Source organism: Homarus americanus, unplaced genomic scaffold (assembly GCF_018991925.1).
Source record: "Homarus americanus isolate GMGI-L3 unplaced genomic scaffold, GMGI_Hamer_2.0 scaffold367, whole genome shotgun sequence".
Classification (NCBI taxonomy): domain Eukaryota; kingdom Metazoa; phylum Arthropoda; class Malacostraca; order Decapoda; family Nephropidae; genus Homarus; species Homarus americanus.
In genome coordinates, this window is record NW_024743709.1 from 16,588,631 (window position 1) to 16,601,871 (window position 13,241).

General features: G+C 45.4%; 1 pseudogene; it reads right to left on the reverse strand.

The window, feature by feature from the left end:
• Positions 1–11,880: 11,880 nt before the first annotated feature.
• Positions 11,881–13,241, reverse strand: part of LOC121877294 — a 70,911-nt pseudogene continuing 69,550 nt past the window's right edge.

The following is a 13,241-nucleotide window of genomic DNA, read 5'->3' on the forward strand; positions in this document are numbered from 1 at the left end:
ATGATAACATAAGGATCATCATAACTTAGAGTCTTATTGTTGATGATAACATTAGGATCATCATAACTTAGAGTCTTATTGTTGATGATAACATTAGGATCATCATAACTTAGAGTCTTATTGTTGATGATAACATAAGGATCATCATAGAGTCTTATTGTTGAGATAACATAAGGATCATCATAACTTAGAGTCTTATTGTTGATGATAACATAAGGATCATCATAACTTAGTCTTATTGTTGATGATAACATAAGGATCATCATAACTTAGAGTCTTATTGTTGATGATAACATTAGGATCATCATAACTTAGAGTCTTATTGTTGATGATAACATAAGGATCATCATAACTTAGAGTCTTATTGTTGATGATAACATAAGGATCATCATAACTTAGAGTCTTATTGTTGATGATAACATTAGGATCATCATAACTTAGAGTCTTATTGTTGATGATAACATAAGGATCATCATAACTTAGAGTCTTATTGTTGATGATAACATAAGGATCATCATAACTTAGAGTCTTATTGTTGATGATAACATAAGGATCATCATAACTTAGAGTCTATTGTTGATGATAACATAAGGATCATCATAACTTAGAGTCTTATTGTTGATGATAACATAGGATCATCATAACTTAGAGTCTTATTGTTGATGATAACATAAGGATCATCATAACTTAGAGTCTTATTGTTGATGATAAGATAAGGATCATCATAACTTAGTCTTATTGTTGATGATAACATAAGGATCATCATAACTTAGAGTCTTATTGTTGATGATAACATTAGGATCATCATAACTTAGAGTCTTATTGTTGATGATAACATAAGGATCATCATAACTTAGAGTCTTATTGTTGATGATAACATAAGGATCATCATAACTTAGAGTCTTATTGTTGATGATAACATTAGGATCATCATAACTTAGAGTCTTATTGTTGATGATAACATTAGGATCATCATAACTTAGAGTCTTATTGTTGATGATAAATATATTTATTAACCCAGAATAAGTGATTTCAGATCTTATTTGTTCAAGTGTATTAATTCACTATAATAACAAAAACACGGTTCCTTCACCTGTCTTCACCTGCAGCTCCATGGTCAGGACCACACCTGTTGTACTCACCCGACACCGTGAGAACAAGTATTAATAATGAGTACATATACCAGAATGATAAATGCAATACGATAATGATGAGTACATGTGCCAAAATGATGATGATGATGCTAGAATGTTAAAGACAAGTGCTAGAATAATGAGTAGAACGATGGAAACAAGTGCCAGTATGATGAGTACTAGTGCCAGAACAATGATGCCAGTATGATGAGTACTAGTGCCAGAACAATGATGCCAGTATGATGAGTACTAGTGCCAGAACAATGATGCCAGTATGATGAGTACTAGTGACAGAACAATGATGCCAGTATGATGAGTACTAGTGCCAGAACAATGATGCCAGTATGATGAGTACTAGTGCCAGAACAATGATGCCAGTATGATGAGTACTAGTGCCAGAACAATGATGCCAGTATGATGAGTACTAGTGACAGAATATTTCTATTTTAATATTTTTTTGTTGACATCAGAATTTTTAATATTTTTTTTTACTCAGCTCAAAGCAGTGGAATATTTACCATGAGAGTTATGTAGTCATGCACGCTATACGGACGACGGGTCTTGCCTACACACCTCAACGTATTATGGACAAAATTTAGGGTCTGTGTGATGCCATATGTTACCAGCTAAGACAATTATATAATATTTTTTTCTAGTTCCGTTTGTAGGCGAATACTCTTAGAGGATCTGTGATTGCCATGAATTATAGGCCACCTGTATTACCATGCGTGTGGCCAGGTTGTGGCCTTGGGAAGAAATGATCTAGACCAAAAAAGCCAAGTTTGTCCTCAACATTCCTTTCTGAGGTCGACTTGCACCTGCCGTTTTTTATGCTGCCCGGCTCTGTCCGAAGCCTGATAGTTTGAGCGCATTTATGTCGTATTTCTGTGTTGTCCAAAGGTATTTATTTTTCTAATAGTAAAATATTCCAAGTTACGTTTTCTAAGATCGTATTGTTAAATTCAGAAAAAGACTGTGGCACTAACGCTTGAGTATGTGCTTCAACTGCCTTCACGAGGTTTCAGAAATAAAATTCCTGCTCATTCTATAATCCCCAGGGAATAAATCAAAGGTATTAGTAGTCATTACCAATAGGAACAACAACGTTTGTCATATTTATGCCGCACGACTCTCAAGAAAACGAAAGAACATCGCCAATAACTTGATGTGATATGTTTTATCCTTATACGGTGGACCACGCCGCGCCTTGACCCGGCAATTATCAACCCCCCAAAAACCTCTCATGACGGAGCTGCTACACGCCTTAGGCAAACAAAGACAGACTTACCCAGACTAAGCAGAAGACCTTAAGGCAGAAAACATCACAGCTCATCAGATTATTTGACATCCTGTTGATAATTGACTCAAGAACTATGACCACTTCTACCCAAGATAACTATAACTTCATCACGATATCAATACTCGTCTCACTAACTTCGCTGCCACACAAATCACAAAAACCTGTTGTATAAGATTCACAGGTTCATGATTACCCTCGGTGTAAGTCTTGGAGGAGAGGAGGTACAGAAAGAAACTGCAGGCCATCATCATATACCCTTATGTTTAAGTAATATTTAGCGTTTATCTCAATCTCTCTGTCATAAACTGTAATTAATGACCACGATATCGTTTGCTGATTATGATAAAGGTTCTTTATTGCAGAGAGACAAGAGAGAGGGTGAAAGAAAGAGGGAGGGAGATAGAGACACAGACAAGAAAAGAGAAAGAGAGAAAGAGAGAGATTCAAATAGACAAAGGAAATAAGATAGACTTTAACACGCTCTAAATCAGCATTGCAAAGAAGTGGTTTTTCAACAGGAAATCAGATAATTACAATTCAAACACCAAGTATGAGTAGAAAAAAATTAAACATACAAAAAACAGCAAATTAACAACAGAAAAATATCTCGGAAGCGTTTTTGTCATTTTTTTTTCATTATAATATTTTCACGGTGGTCGAGTTAAGTGCACAAGGTAGTCTTCCTCACCCTTGTGGTTTGTTAGAGAGCAAGAAAGTCGAGGGTAGGACCAGCCCCATCCATAGGTTGTAGCTACACCATGTTGAGATTATGGTGAGGCACTGACACGAAAAAATAGGAAGATCGGGCGGAAGTTACATAGGCAAAGAGGACAATTTAAAGAGGAAAAAAAAGCTAATTATATTAACAAATCAAGAGCCAGAGGAAAACCGTGGGAAATTAAATATACTGTCGAATCATACTGTATATACTCGGCGATGAGCAAAACTCTTGGTAAAAAGTTGTGTGTGTTCCTGGAGTGAAGAGCGGCCACCATTGTACACTAGTGGCCCGGGGTGATTCCCACGATCAGTTGAGGCTGATTTTACGTGACGTTTATGAGGGTGCCTGTGTACAGTTATATATAATCACCGGCTTCTATCACTCCACGGTTGAATGAAGGCTTCCAGTCTTGACTTTTACAATCTGCTCTCTTAATCCCTGACTACTGACTGTCTGATCGTCTGTGAACTGATTGGTGCCATCTAAACATCTATCCATTTGGTAATTCATCTGATGATTAAACACACTAACCTAACCTAATCTAACCCCCCCTCCCCCTCGTAACATTAGGGCATTTATTCATCAGTTGAAATAAGGTGAGGAGGGGGCTAATCTTCAGGTGAGGAGGGGGCTAATCTTCAGGTGAGGAGGGGGCTAATCTTCAGGTGAGGAGGGGCTAATCTTCAGGTGAGGAGGGGCTAATCTTCAGGTGAGAGGGGGCACCTTCAGTGAGGAGGGGCTAATCTTCAGGTGAGGAGGGGCTAATCTTCAGGTGAGGAGGGGGCTAATCTTCAGGTGAGGAGGGGGGCTAATCTTCAGGTGAGGTGGGGGCTAATCTTCAGGTGAGGAGGGGCTAATCTTCAGGTGAGAAGGGGGCTAATCTTCAGGTGAGGTCTAATTTTCTTACCTCGTGAGTTTTCCGTTCAATGTGTTTACTTGATATATCGAATGAAAATCCCACGTAATGAACTCTGCCTCGTCGTCTATTAATTAGGTACATATCTTATTCTATTTTTTATTCATGTTTTTCTTTAGTCAAACATTCTCTGGATCATTTAAATCAGTTAACATTGGCTTTATGCTTTTATTTCCCGTTTATTTCTCTTCTCCCTTACCTCATTTATCTATTCTTACTCATTTTCTTCTCCGTGTGTCTGAATTACTCACTCCTGAGGTTTACAATGGACAGCATTCATTTTCACCTACTCCTTTGTTTATCTGGTGAGTCCTCTCCTCTATTCTCCCTTCCTGTGTTCTTCCTTCTTCTAATCTCCCTTCCTCTGTTCTTCCTTCTTCTAATCTCCCTTTCTTTGTACTTCCTTCTTCTATTCTCCCTTCCTCTGTACTTCCTTCTTCTAATCTCCCTTTCTCTGTTCTTCCTTCTTCTATTCTCCCTTCCTCTGTTCTTCCTTCTTCTATTCTTCCTTCCTCTATTTTTCCTTCATATATTCTCTCTCCCTCTATTCTCCCTTTCTTTATTCTCCCTTCCTCTGTTCTCCATTCCTCTGTTCTCCCTTCTTCTATTCCTCCTTCCTCTTTTCTCCCTTCCTCTATTCTCCCTTCCTCTATTTTCCCTCCCACTATTCTCTCTCCCTCTATTCTCCCTTTCTCTATTCTCCCTTCCTCTATTCTCCCTCGTCCTGATACCTCCACCATCAACCCTGCCTCAGTGTCACGCTAACCCTCCCGCTGCCTCCATTATAACCCAGGAGGAATTGTATTTTATTCGTTCTCGATGTTTCGTCTTCCCGTCCCTTTCATCGTCTTGCCTTTTCTCTCGCTCATTTTCTCCCAAAGCCTTGCTCATTAATGACTTCTCTCTCTCTCTTTCTCCCTCTCTCTCGTTTAATCCTATATCTTTACATATTTTTTTCCACCTTAATTCCGACACCGCTCAGATCCGACATTTAGTAAGGCCGCCCGCGAGGTGAAAGTGACTCTCTAGATTCTTATCATAACTTGAGTACGATGATGGGGTTACCTCATCAGAAACCATTATATAAAAAAAATACAGTTTAACCCACAACTTAAGTATATTTCTTTTCTCTCAGTGTTAATAATGTTTCTCTTATTTTTAACAGTAATGTAAAAATATATATAAAGTTTTAGTATAATTATGTCTTTGAAGTTTAACTAACTCGAAAATCATAAAAATTATAATTATACAGTCATGAAAAAAGCGAGATTATGTATAGTTATATATAAAATCTTGGTTTTATTTTTCCATTACCCTGGATATAAGGCACTCAAAAAACTCCTTCGTATTATTCAAAAAGAAAAAACACACAAACGTTATAAATCGTGAAACAAATGACAACTGTATCATTTTTTTTCCCAATCATAAAATATTAAAGGAGACTTGACTGGGGTATTTATCTAGGAGCGAGCAACAAATTGATGAGGCTTTACATGGACTCGTTAATGACTTCATTCATTATGTATGCTAATGCCGTGGGCAGATTTATGATTGATCTGTTTGGTGTAGGGAGAGAAGGGGGGGGAGGAGGAGAGATACTGAGATACACACACACACAAATACTTATACAGAATAAATGCACATACATACATACATACATACATACATACATACATACATACATACATACATACATCTGTAAGACAACAGGTGAGTGAGAGAATTTTTGAGCGTGAGAAAGAGGATGTTAAGAGAGCCATTGAAAATATCGACAGACAGACAGATGGCGTAGAAAGATCCAAAAAATGTATGACACACACACACACACACTACCAATTGAAACATATCATCTACATCGCATCTAATGATATAGTTTCTTCAAGGGAGTTATTCTTTTTCAGTCTCACATCTCCGAAATGAATATACAAACCCGTAATAAGAAAAAAAAGAAATGAATGGGTAATTGTAAGATAACATAAATATAATTGATTTCGTGGTAATAAAGGTTATGTTTGTTTAGGAATGAAAAGTATATATTAGGCTCGTTGTACTGTAGTTCCCTGGATCACCATTTTAAGAATCTGGGATGTGTTGGCAGGAGACGGTGAACACAGCTGACGTGTAAGTAATGTTATGAACCACCACGAGCGGAGGACCAAATAAGAGCCCGGTGAAGTTCTGCAACTATCACTTAGAGAAAATTAAACCAGTGTCTCGAGATGGTCAGATCCACCAGATAAAGAACAGATTAGATTTTGTTTCATCGCCAAGATAATTCCTGTCTGTGTTTAAGTAAACATAGGGTAAACATGTTACGTATTTTTTTTGCGGAATCGGTTATTTTGCAAAATGACCGGCATGTATATTGGTAGATTTGAAAAATAACTTACAAAATGACAACTTAAACTAACCTGACCTTATGGTTAGGACAACAGATAGTTCAAAGTTTAAAAACCAAGAACAGGACCACTTAACTGTGTAACAAGCTACACGAGCCATCCTAACCTAACCTAACCTAACCTTATTCAACCATAAGGTTAGGTTAGTTTAGGTTATCTGTGTGTGTGTGTGTGTGTGGTGTGTGTGTGTATGTGCATGTGTGTGTGTGTGTGTGTGTGTGTGTGTGTTTTAAGTAAATATAGGGAATATAAACAATAAAAAAGATCTTTATTATTAACGATATGATGACGATAAACATAACAGAGAGGTATTAGGCGACAGGCTGCTTGACCATACATACCGTGACAGATCTATAAGGAGGACTGTTGACATATGTGTGTAATAGGAAAAACATAGAGGTTGTAATGGGTGAAAAAAGGACCTCACCACAGCTACAGCAATACTCGCCTTCAGGAGGAAAGATTTGGATGATTTAAGGGAAGGGCGTGGGGTAAAGCCTTGGAGAGCAGAAGAGGCACAGAGGGAGGAGGAAGGAGAAAATGAGAGAGGATGACAGCGGGAGTGATGATGGGTAGTAGAGGGAGAGTCAGAGAGTAGGAGACGGGATGAAAAGATAATTATAAACGTAAGGATAAGAAGATAGAGAAAGGGTGAGAGAGAGAGAGAAAGAGGTAGGAGAGGAGGAGGCGTGAATGAGAGAATAAGGACACATCAGAAAGTTGAAAGGGTAAGAGGAGAGTAAAGTGAGAGTGTATGGAGGGAAGGGTGAGAGTATCGGGGCGTAGAGAGGGAGAGGGGGTGAGGTAGAGAGGGAGGCTAGAGGCAATAGATCAGCACGAGAGGAGAGCTTGACGGAGGGCGCTAGATAATCACTGTTGGGGCGGAGAGCTGAGGGTGATGATGGGTGGATGGGGAAGGGAGGGTGATGATGGGTGGATGGGGAAGGTATGGAGAGCATATGGGTGGATGGGGCGCATGAGAGTGATGATGGGTGGATGGGGAAGGTATGGGAGAGGATGGGATGGGTGGATGGGGAAGGTGGGAGGAGTGATGATGGGTGGATGGGGAAGGGAGGAAGGGAGGAGGATGATGGTGGATGGGGTAAGGTATGGAAGAGTGATGATGGGTGGGATGGGGAAGGTAAGGAGAGTGATGATGGGTGGGATGGGGAACGGGAGGCATGGAGAGTGATGATGGGTGGGATGGGGAACGGGAGGTATGGGAGAGTGATGAGGGTGGATGGGGAAGATATGGGAGAGTGATGATGGTGGATGGGGAAGGAAGGGAGAGTGATGATGGGTGGATGGGGAAGGTGTGGGAGAGGATGATGTGGGTGGATGGGGAAGGTATGAGAGGATGATGGGTGGATGGGGGAAGGAGGTATGGGAGAGGATGATGGGTGGATGGGGGAAGGTATGGGGAGAGTGATGATGGGTGGATGGGGAAGGAGGCAAGGGGAGAGTGATGATGGGTGGATGGGGAAGGTTTGGGGAGAGTGATGATGGTGGATGGGGGAAGGGGAGGTATGGGAGAGTGATGATGGGTGGATGGGGGAAGGGAGGTATGTGAGGAGTGACATGGTGGATGGGGAAAGGGAGGTAAGGGAGAGGATGATGGGTGCATGGGGAAGGTTTGGGAGAGTGATGATGGGTGGATGGGGAAGGTATGAGAGAGGATGATGGGTGGATGGGGAAGGGGGGTATGGAGAGTGATGATGGTGGATCGGGGAAGGTATGGAGGAGGATGATGGGTAGGTATGGGAGGGTGATGATGGGTGGATGGGGAAGGAGGTATGGAGGAGGATGATGGGTGGATGGGGAAGGTATGGGAGAGTGATGATGGTGGGGGTGGGGAAGGTATGGGAGAGTGATGGGTGGATGGGGAAGGAGGTATGGGAGAGTGGGATACGGTAGGATGGGGAAGGTATGGAGAGTGATGATGGGTGGATGGGGAAGGTTTGGGGGAGAGTGGGATGATGGTGGATGGGGAAGGGGAGGTATGGGAGAGGATGATGGGTGGGATGGGGAAGGTTTGGGAGAGTGATGATGGGTGGATGGGGAAGGAGGTATGGGAGGAGTGATGGGTGATGTGGCTGCATGGGAGAGCGGATGATGAGGGGTAAGGGGGGCTGCGGAGAGTGATGATGGGTGGGATGGGGAAGGCATGGGAGAGGATGACGGGTGGGATGGGGGAAGGTATGGGAGAGGATGATGGGTGGGTGGGGGGAAGCTGCCAGGAAAGGATGATGGGTGGATCGGGAAGGTAAGGAGAGTGATGATGGGTGGGGTGGGGAAGGTATGAGAGAGTGATGATGGTGGATCGGGGAAGGTAAGGGAGAGTGATGATGGGTGGGTGGGGGAAGGTATGGAGGGTAATGATTGTGGATGGGGAAGGTAAGGGGAGAGGATGATGGGTGGGATCGGGGAAGGTATGGGAGAGTGATGATGGGGTGGGATGGGAAGGGGAGGTATATGGGAGAGCGGATGATGGGTGGATGGGGGAAGGTTTGGGAGGAGGATGATGGTGGGATGGGGGAAGGTATGAGAGAGGATGATGGGTGGGGGTGGGGAAGGGGAGGTATGGGAGAGTGATGGATGTGGTAGGATGGGGAAGGGGGGGCAAGGGAGAGCGGATGATGGGTGGATGGGGAAGGAGGTTATGGGAGTGATGATGGTGGGTGGGGGAAGGAGGTATGGGAGAGGATGATGGTGGATGGGGGAAGGTAAGGGAGAGGGATGATGGGTGGGATGGGGAAGGCATGGGAGAGGATGATGGGTGGATGGGGAAGGCAGGAGGGTGATGATGGTGGGATCGGGGAAGGTATGGGAGAGTGATGATGGGTGTAAAGGAGGTATGGGAGAGTGAGGGATGGGGGAAGGTATGGAGAGTGATGATGGGTGGGATGGGGAAGGGAGGTATGGAGAGTGGATGATGGGTGGGATGGGGAAGGTATGGGAAAGTGATGATGGGTGGGGGGAAGGTATGGGAGAGTGATGATGGTGGGATGGGTGAAGGGAGGCATGGGAGAGTGATGATGGGTAGGATGGGGAAGGGGAGGGTAAGGGAGAGTGATGATGGGTGGATGGGGGAAGGTAAGGAGGATGATGATGGTGATGGGGAAGGTAAGGGAGAGGATGATGTGGTGGGATGGGGGAAGGTGTGGGGAGGGTGATGATGGTGGTGAAGGGGAAGGTATGGGAGAGGATGATAAGTGGGATGGGGAAGGTATGGGAGAGTGATGATGGGATGGGAGAAGGTATGGGAGAGTGATGGGTGGGATAGGGGAGGTATGAAAGAGTGATGATGGGTGGGATGGGGAAGGCATGGGAGAGTGATGATGGGTGGGATGGGGGGAGGTATGAAAGAGTGATGATGGGTGGATGGGGAAGGTATGGGAGAGCATGATGGGTGGATAGGGAAGGTGGAGAGATGATGGGTGATGGGGGAAGGGGAGGTATGGGAGGAGGATGATGGTGGATGGGGGAAGGTATGGTAGAGTGACATGGTGGATGGGAAGGGAGTTATGGGGAGTGATGATGGTGGAATGGGGAAGGAGAGGTGAAGGAGAGTGATGATGGGTGGATAGGGAAGGTATGGGAGAGTGATGATGGGTGGGATGGGAGAAGGTATGGGAGAGTGATGATGGGTGGTATGGGGAAGGTATGGAGAGATGATGGGTGGATGGAGAAGGTATGGAGAGTGATGATGGGTGGGATAGGGGAGGTATGAAAGAGTGATGATGGTGGATGGGGAAGGTATGGGGAGAGTGATGAGGGTGGGATGGGGAAGGTATGGTAGAGTGATGATGGGTGGATAGGGGAAGGTGGAGGAGTGATGATGGGTGGATGGGGAAGGGAGGTATGGGAGAGTGATGATGGGTGGATGGGGGGGGAAGGTATGGTGAGTGATGATGGTGGATGGGGAAGGGAGCAGGAGTGATGATGGTGGAATGGGGAAGGAGAGGTATGGGAGAGGAGTGATGATGGTGACAGGGAAGGTGGGAGAGTGATGATGGGTGATGGGGAAGGGAGGTATGGGAGAGTGATGATGGGTGGATATGGAAGGTGTGGGAGAGTGATGATGGGTGGGATAAAGGTGTGAGAGTGATGATGGGTGGATGGGGAAGGGGAGGTATGGGAGAGTGATGATGGGTGGGATGGGGAGGTAAGGGAGGAGTGATGATGGGTGGGATGGGGAGGTATGAAAGAGGATGATGGGTGGATGGGGAAGGTATGGGAGAGTGATGATGGGTGGATGGGAGAAGGTATGGGAGAGTGATGATGGGTGGGATGGGGGGAGGTATGGGAGAGTGATGATGGGTGGGATGGGGGGAGGTATGAAAGAGTGATGATGGGTGGATAAAATGCAGGGGAGAGTGGATGATGGGTGAGATAGGGAAGGTGTGGGAGAGTGATGATGGGTGGATGGGGGAAGGGGATGTAAGGGAGAGGATGATGGTGGGATGGGGAAGGGGAGGTATGGGAGCGATGATGGGTGGGATGGGAGAAGGTATGGGAGATTGATGATGGGTGGGATGGGGGGGAAGGTATGGGAGAGTGATGATGGTGGGATGGGGGAAGGGGGAGATATGGGAGAGGATGATGGGTGGATGGGGAAGGTATGGGAGAGTGATGATGGGTGGATGGGGAAGGTGTGGGAGAGGATGATGGGTGGGATGGAGGAAGGGAGGTATGGGAGGATGATGGGTGGAATGGGGAAGGGGAGGTATGGGAGAGTGATGATGGGTGAGATGGGGAAGGCAGGGAGAGTGATGATGGGTGGATGGGGAAGGTATGGGAGAGTGATGATGGTGGATAGGGAAGGTATGGAGAGCATGATGGGTGGATGGGGAAGGAGATATGTGGGGAGAGTGATGATTGGTGGGATGGGGGAAGGGGAGGTATAGGAGAGTGATGATGGGTGGGATGGGGGAAGGTATGGGAGAGTGATGATGGGTGGGATGGGGAAGGTATGGGAGAGTGATGATGGGTGGGATGGGGGAAAGGCAAAGGCAATTTGAATACAAAATATTACCTCAGATAAATTATCACTTCTTTTCTATCATTTCTATTGGCGTGACTCATAAGATCTTCACCTAAAATTTCTATCTTTCATATGTCATTAAATCGCTTAAAAAATTAGTTGTTTTTTTCGAGTAGAGTTTATGTGAAATTATCTGGTGGTGACTATCACTGAGTGTATGAAGCCTGAGTCTCGCCTTCTACTCGGATATTATTCTTCAAGATAAGATCCACGCGGCTCCTTTATGGCTGTTGTCCTTCCCGCTGTATTACGATAATTGACTTTTTTTGTACTTTTGAGTGATCTTCTCGTCATCACCATCTTTATTTAAATATAATTCAATAATCCATTTATTTCACTAAACTCTTCTAGTTCTTACAGTTTGATTTTATTTAATAGAGTTCTGCTTTCGTACTTCCCTGATCTGCATCTTGTCACGGCTTAGTCTTATTACCGGGGATCGTGAGCGCCCTCTGCCGTCATGCACACCAACAACTGTCTTAGCCAGAGGCACAGTCGCCTCAGGAGATAATGACTATGTGGAAAAAGGAGGTTTGAGTGTTAAGAGCCACGCAGGCCTGAGGCAGGTCATCGCGTACCCCTCGTACACTTGTTGGCTGCACTGCTCTGGTATTACTATAATGTTAACACCTTTCACAGTCCATGGACGTAAATGTAGTGTACATTGTCAAAAACACAGTTGTTTTCACCAACACACCACTGTAAAGTAGCGTGCGCGTGTTTTTGCATGTGTGTGGGAAGCACAGAAGGACAAGAAGCACAAGAGGGCAAGAATCACAGAAGGGCAAGAAGCACAGAGGGGCAAGAAGCACAGAAGGACAAAACGAACCGGAAGGCAAGAAGCACGGGAGGGTAAGAAGCACAGGTGGGCAAGAAGCTCAGGACAAGAAGTACAGGTGGGCAAGAATCCCAGGAGGACAAGAAGTACAGGAGGGCAAGAAGCACAGGTGGGCAAGATGCTCAGGAGGGCAAGACGCACAGGTGGGTAAGAAGCACAGGAGGGCAAGAAGCACAGGTGAGCAAGAAGCACAGGTGGGCAAGAAGCACACAGGAGGGCAAGAAGTATAGTGGGCAAGAAGCACAGGTAGGCAAGAAGCACAGGTGGGCAAGGCAGCTACAGGTGGGTAAGAAGCTACTGGTAGAGTGGCAAGAAGCACAGGTGAGCAAGAAGCACAGGTGGGCAAGAAGCACAGGTGAGCAAGAAGCAGGTGGGCAAGAAGCACACTCCATAAGAAGAAAATAACAATAATTCTGCCTCTTCCGCCCTTAATGATCTCATGTTTCATACCCAAGACCTTCCTGAGGGCGACGCGATGCGGTTAACCACATAAGGAAATATTATTACCTCAAAGGACCTACTCCCTCCATCTCCCTCCCCAGCACCTCCCTCCCCCTCCATCTCCCCCCACCTCCCCCCACCTCCCTCCCCCTCCACCTCCTCCCTCCACCTCCTTCCCTCCACCTCCCTCCCTCCACCTCCCTCCACCTCCTTCCCTCCACCTCCTTCCTCCACCTCCTCCCTCCACCTCCTCCCTCCACCTCCTCCCTCCGCCTCCCTCCACCTCCTCCTCCCTCCACCTCCTCCCTCCACCTCCCCCTCCCTCCCTCCACCTCCTCCCTCCTCCACCTCCTCCCCTCCACCTCCTCCCTCCACCTCCTCCCCTCCACCTCCTCCCTCCACCTCCTCCCTCCACCTCCTCCCCTCCACCTCCTCCCCTCCACCTCCTC